We start from the raw sequence: 6,813 nt of genomic DNA on the forward strand, positions 1-6,813 counted from the left end.
GGAACAGCTACTGCGTGTTCTTGATAAGTACGTACCGGTCAGGCAGGGAGGAAGGCGTCGAGCGAGGGAACCGTGGTTTACCAAAGAAGTGGAATCTCTTGTTAAGAGGAAGAAGGAGGCCTATGTGAAGATGAGGTGTGAAGTTTCAGTTGGGGCGCTTGATAGTTACAAGGTAGCGAGGAAGGATCTAAAGAGAGAGCTAAGACGAGCAAGGAGGAGACATGAGAAGTATTTGGCAGATAGGATCAAGGAAAACCCAAAAGCTTTTTATCGGTATGTCAGGAATAAAAGAATGACTAGGGTAAGAGTAGGGCCAGTCAAGGACAGGGATGGGAAGTTGTGTGTGGAGTCTGAAGAGATAGGCAAGATACTAAATGAATATTTTTGGTCAGTATTCACTCAGGAAAAAGAGAATGTTGTGGAGGAGAATGCTGAGACCCAGGCTATTAGAATAGATGGCATTGAGGTACATAGGGAAGAGGTGTTGGCAATTCTGGACAGGCTGAAAATAGATAAGTCCCCGGCGCCTGATGGGATTCATCCTAGGATTCTCTGGGAAGCCAGGGAAGAGATATCTGGGCCTTTGGCTTTGATTTTTATGTCATCATTGGCTACAGGAATAGTACCAGAGGACTGGAGGATAGCAAATGTGGTCAATTTGTTCAAGAAGGGGGGTAGAGACAACCCCGGCAAATATAGACTGGTGAGCCTCACGTCTGTTGTGGGTAAAGTCTTGGAGGGGATTATAAGAGACAAGATTTATAATCATCTAGGTAGGAATAATATGATTAGGGATAGTCAGCATGGCTTTGTGAAGGGTAGGTCATGCCTCACAAACTTTATCGAGTTCTTTGAGAAGGTGACTGAACAGGTAGACGAGGGTAGAGCAGTTGATGTGGTGTACATTTCAGTAAAGCGTTTGATAAGGTTCCCCACGGTAGGCTATTGCAAAAAATACGGAGGCTGGGGATTGAGGGTGATTTAGAGATGTGGATCAGAAATTGGCTAGCTGAAAGAAGACAGAGGGTGGTGGTTGATGTGAAATGTTCAGAATGGAGTTCAGTTACAAGTGATGTACCACAAGGATCTGTTCTGGGGCCGTTGCTGTTTGTCATTTTTATCAATGACCTAGAGGAGGGCGCAGAAGGGTGGGTGAGTAAATTTGCAGACGACACTAAAGTCGGTGGTGTTGTCGACAGTGCGGAAGGATGTAGCAGGTTACAGAGGGACATAGATAAGCTGCAGAGCTGGGCTGAGAGGTGGCAAATGGAGTTTAATGTAGAGAAGTGTGAGGTGATTCACTTTGGAAGGAATAACAGGAATGCGGAATATTTGGCTAATGGTAAAGTTCTTGGAAGTGTGGATGAGCAGAGGGGTCTAGGTGTCCATGTACATAGATCCCTGAAAGTTGCCATCCAGGTTGATAGGGTTGTGAAGAAGGCCTATGGAGTGTTGGCCTTTATTGGTAGAGGGATTGAGTTCCGGAGTCATGAGGTCACGGTGCATGTACAAAACTCTGGCACGGCCACATTTGTAGTATTGCGCACAGTTCTGGTCACCGCATTATAGGAAGGACATGGAAGCTTTGGAGCGGGTGCAGAGGAGATTTACCAGGATGTTGCCTGGTATGGAGGGAAAATCTTATGAGGAAAGGCTGATGGACTTGAGGTTGTTTTCGTTAGAGAGAAGAAGGTTAAGAGGCGACTTCATAGAGGCATACAAAATGATCAGGGGGTTAGATAGGGTGGACAGTGAGAGGCTTCTCCCACGGATGGAAATGGCTGGCACGAGGGGACATAGCCTTAAACTGAGGGGTAATAGATATAGGACAGAGGTCAGAGGTAGGTTCTTTACGCAATGAGTGGCGAGGCCGTGGAATGCCCTACCTGCAACAGTAGTGAACTCGCCAACATTGAGGGCATTTAAAAGTTTATTGGATAAGCATATGGATGATAATTGCATAGTGTAGGTTAGATGGCTTTTGTTTTTTGACTTCCCATGTCGGTGCAACACCGTGGGCCGAAGGGCCTGTACTGCACTGTATCATTCTATGTTCTATGATTAAATTGATGCACAATCAATACTCTTGAGACCACGAGGAGTCATATCGATTCAGCTTTAATCAGATAGAACTGTACCCAGCAGCGAAGTTACAGAAATGGAGGCTGCTGGGACGGCATTGGTTCTTATACCCCGCCTCTCAGGGCGGGGCTATGTACATTGCCCAATGGTAGACCCCGCGGTCTAGCCAATGGTCATTCCTCTCTCAGGTACTGCAATACCTGGTATTACCACAGTATGTAAAGTGTTAACATACATAAGCAAGTGCTGGATAACCACTAGATGGCAGCACCAGATGTAGGAATAAAAGATAAACTCAGAGGGAGTTCCCGCCTCTTCACGATGGAGTGCAGTTAATCATCATTATATATATTTAATCTTAATAATCTAATCTACAGTTATAGTTATTGAAGAGTGAACAAACTCATAGTTAATTTATTATTGTTACTCAATAAACAGTATTTGCTTCATTTGAAGACTTCGAGTGTTACTGAACATCATGCATACGACCATTCTGGCAGAAAGCAAATGAGCAACAAGGTATTACAAAACTTAATATAACAAGGTAATTCTCCAGGTCACTGATGAGCGTGACTCTGGAGAAAAATCATTGGGATGTTAAAAAAGATTGTGTTTATTTAGTCATTTTCTTTGAGCACTTTTTAGCTGAAAATGGGGATAATATAAAAGCTGTTTTGGTGACAGGTCACGTATCATCCAATTGGGTAATGAGTCTTTATGCTTTTCAATTGGCTTAGGAAGGCCGTGCGTCAAAAGATGGGTGTGTTGGTCGACGATTGGTTTCTGGACAAATCATGTGATGAAGACTCCAGGAATATATTTCACCACAGTTGGTGGCCCTAGCTGAAAGGGAAAAGTGGGCGTTCCTCTAGCCAATGGACAGAAAGGAATGATCCTCCTACCTGAAAAATTATGTTAGCAGCTGCAAGGTCTACCCCTGATCCTGGGTGCACTGCAGTTCAAACACATCGTCCACCAAGTCAGGGTCAGTCTTTCTGCTTTCACAGTGGTTGTACAAGTGGCAACACAGGATGGTTCAGCATGTGGTGAGGGATTGAACAGCCAGGCGCTGGCATTGGGGGTTTGTCCGCACCATCTGTCTGATCCATTTACTTTTGGCAGCCCCTTCACGTCCCGTAAGAGTGGATGTATGGGAGTCCCCATTATGGGCCAGAGGAATTGTGCAAGAGTACATGTGTTCTGTTAATCCTTGTGTGGAGACTCACAGTGCTCGTACTTCTGAAGAAACACATCCACAACAGGACAGCATGGAGGCAAGTTGTTAGCACTTCTGCTCACAAAAAAGTGGTGGCTTTGCTAGCAGAGGGGGAGGCTCTCAAACTGGCAGGACAACAGAATGGCGGGCGATCGTAGATGGTGAGAGTAAGGAGGCTTCAATCTCATGTGGAGATTCACAGCTGGCATTGTTGGGAGGAAAAGATGTGATGGCCTAACCCAATGTTTTTCAAACTTTTTTGGTGGGGACAAATTTTTACCAACTGACCATCGTTCGCCACCATGCCGCCTGCACTTCGTGACCATCATTTTCGCTTACGTTTAATATGACAGGCGGGCCTGCTTGGTCCTGATGCTCTCACTTGCTTTGTCATTCAATGTTACATAGAACATAGAACATAGAACATACAGTGCAGAAGGAGGCCATTCGGCCCATCGAGTCTGCACCGGCCCACTTAAGCCCTCACTTCCACCCTATCCCTGTAACCCAGTAACCCCTCCTAACCTTTTTGGTCACTAAGGGCAATTTATCATGGCCAATCCACCTAACCTGCACGTCTTTGGACTGTGGGAGGAAACCGGAGCACCCAGAGGAAACCCACGCTGACCACAGGGAGAACATGCAAACTCCACACAGACAGTGACCCAGTGGGGAATCGAACCTGAGACACTGGCGCTGTGACGCCACAGTGCTCTCCACTTGTGCTACTTGTGCTTTCAGGCGAACATTTCTGTTAAGGAGTTTAGTTGATGATTTAAGTTCCCATTGCAGCTGTTGAAAAAAAATCCAGAGGTTTGTCCTCAAACTCGCCATGCTTAGTCGATACCTTTGAAGTTTTGAGGGTTTTGAACTTTCATTTGCCAGTACTTCTCCACATATAACACACATGAACTTTGAATCCTGATTTGCAGTGGCACAATTAATAAAGCCATACCTTAAAAATCATTTTGAACTGCTTTGTTCCTGATTTCAGCTTCTTCTTCATGGGCTATGTTATGTTCTCTTGCTTGGCCGGATGGAATTAGTGCACTAGAGAACATCTAGTTCATGACTCGCTGAATGTTTATTGATTAATGATAACGTGGGTCAGATAACAATATGAAAAACTACTAAAACTATTAACTATTAAATCACTACTATAAAATTATCTAAGAGTTATTACAAATATGACTATCCACTATGACGCCTATCTCCAGGCTCCCTGAGGTTGCAGTGCCACATCGTTGTTCTCTACTGCCACCTGCTGGTTGGAGGTCATATCTGTTAATATTTACATAACTGCTTATGCATATTATCATATCCCCTTTCCTTTGGAAATGAACAATATTTACATGCATTATTTAAATTCAATACACAATACATATGATATGCATAATACTTCAATTATTTATATATTCAATGCCATCACAAATTCAATCTTTCTGACTTTCCTCTGTGGCTTGTCAACCTTCTAAGCACTGGTTGAACTTGTGAGTTTGACTGTCTTTCAGATGTTTCTGAAATGGATCTTGCTGTGTTTCTGTGCTTTGCAAATCTTCAGCTTGTTCTACTTCTGTGTGCTGAGGTAGCTCTCTGAGATTGTCCTGTCTTCAGTTGTCCTGAGATTTCTCTCTACACCATCCGGTGGTTCAGAAACAACGGGTTGCTGAATCTTCAGTAAGGCCCTCCTGTTCCTTCATTGAACTTGCCTTTCATTCGTAACAATGATGTATGACTGTGGACTTGATGTTTGCATTACCTTTACACACTTCAACCATCCACATCCATCAGGATCTTCTATCCTGGTTGTGTCATTCTTTGCTAACAGTTGCAGACATATTGTAGATTTATCAGAATATTTCTTCTGCCTCCTTTTTTGAAATTTGAGCTTTTTCACTAGTTTCCGATTGGCTGGGTCCTGTGAAATATATGGTAAGGTGGTTCTGAGTTGTCGATTCATCAACAATTGTGAGGGTGATAACCCGGCAATCAATGGTGCTGCTGTGGCTTTTTTCAGCATATCCTTTCCTTTGCCAGAATCTAAAATTTCCAGCCACTTTGGCTTGCCGTTGCTTTGTTGCTTGCAGACTCTCCCTCAGAAGTTGATGTTGTATTCCTGTGATCTACAGTGATGGCTGTGACTGGATTGACTGAAGTACTTATAATGATCGGTTTGATGCATTTTCTGTTATCTTGGACGAGCCACTTGCCTCTGGTATTTCAGTGTGTGAATCCATTTTACTAACTCCTGCTTGCCGACTTTCCACAGTAGCGTCAAAATCATTTGCACTGTCATTAGCTTCCTCCATACATTGAGAATTTGGGACTATGATCAGCATTAGTGATGAGGTTTAGTGACTGGCTACTTGTCACACTTTAGTAGTCATTGATTTACGCCCAATTCATTGCAGTTGCTTCAGGTTTCCCAAAGTTGGACACAGTTGCCTGCAAATCTTCAATTCCTTCACTTTCAGAAATGACAGTTTCCATATCATGCGGTTCTTTCTGCCAAGCATCAGTAAATGTATTCCACATGGCCCATAAATCCCAGCTCCCTTATTTCAACCAAACAGTGATAGTGAAATTGCTTGAAAAGATTCTCAGAGATAGGATCTAGGCACATTTGGAAGTGAATGGTATTATTAGCGACAGACAGCATGGTTTTGTACGAGGGAGGTCATGTCTCACTAATTTAATTGAGTTTTTTGAGGAGGTGACAAAAATGATTGACAAGGGAAGGGCAGTGGATGCTGTCTACATGGACTTTAGTAAAGCATTTGATAAGGTGCCTCATGGTAGGCTAGTGCAAAGGATTCAATCCCATGGGGTCAGGGGTGAACTAGCTGGATGGATTCAGAACTAGCTTGGCCATAAAAGACACAGGGTAGCAGTGGAAGGGTGTTTTTCCGAATGGAGGGCTGTAACTAGTTGTGTTCTGCAAGGGTCAGTGCTGGGACCTCTGCTGTTTGTAATATATGTAAATGACTTGGAAGAAAACGTAGCGGGTCTGATTAACAAGTTTGCTGATGATACTAAGATTGCAGGAGTTGCGCACAGTGAGGAAGATTGCCAGAAATACAGCAGGATATAGATAGGTTGCAAAATTGGGCGGAGAAATGGCAGATGGAATCTAACCCGGACAAATGCAAGGTGATGCATTTTGGTAGATCCAATCCAGGTGGGAGCTATAAAATAAATGGCAGAACATCAGGAGCATAGACACACAGAGAGATTTGGCCGTGCAGGTCCACAGATCGTTAAAAGTGGCAGCACAGGTGGAAATGGTGGTAAAGAAAGCATATGGTATGCTTGCCTTCATAGCACGGGGTATCGAGTATAAAAGCTCACAAATTATGTTACAGTTATATAGAATGTTGGTTCGGCCACATTTGGTCACCACACTGTGTCCAATTCTGGTCACCACACTGCCAGAAGGATGTGGAGGCTTTGGAGTGAGCACAGAAAAGGTTCATCAGGATGCTGCCTGGTATGGAAGGTATTAACTATGAGGAGAG

This window comes from Scyliorhinus torazame, chromosome 21 (assembly GCF_047496885.1).
Source record: "Scyliorhinus torazame isolate Kashiwa2021f chromosome 21, sScyTor2.1, whole genome shotgun sequence".
Taxonomy (NCBI): Eukaryota; Metazoa; Chordata; class Chondrichthyes; order Carcharhiniformes; family Scyliorhinidae; genus Scyliorhinus; species Scyliorhinus torazame.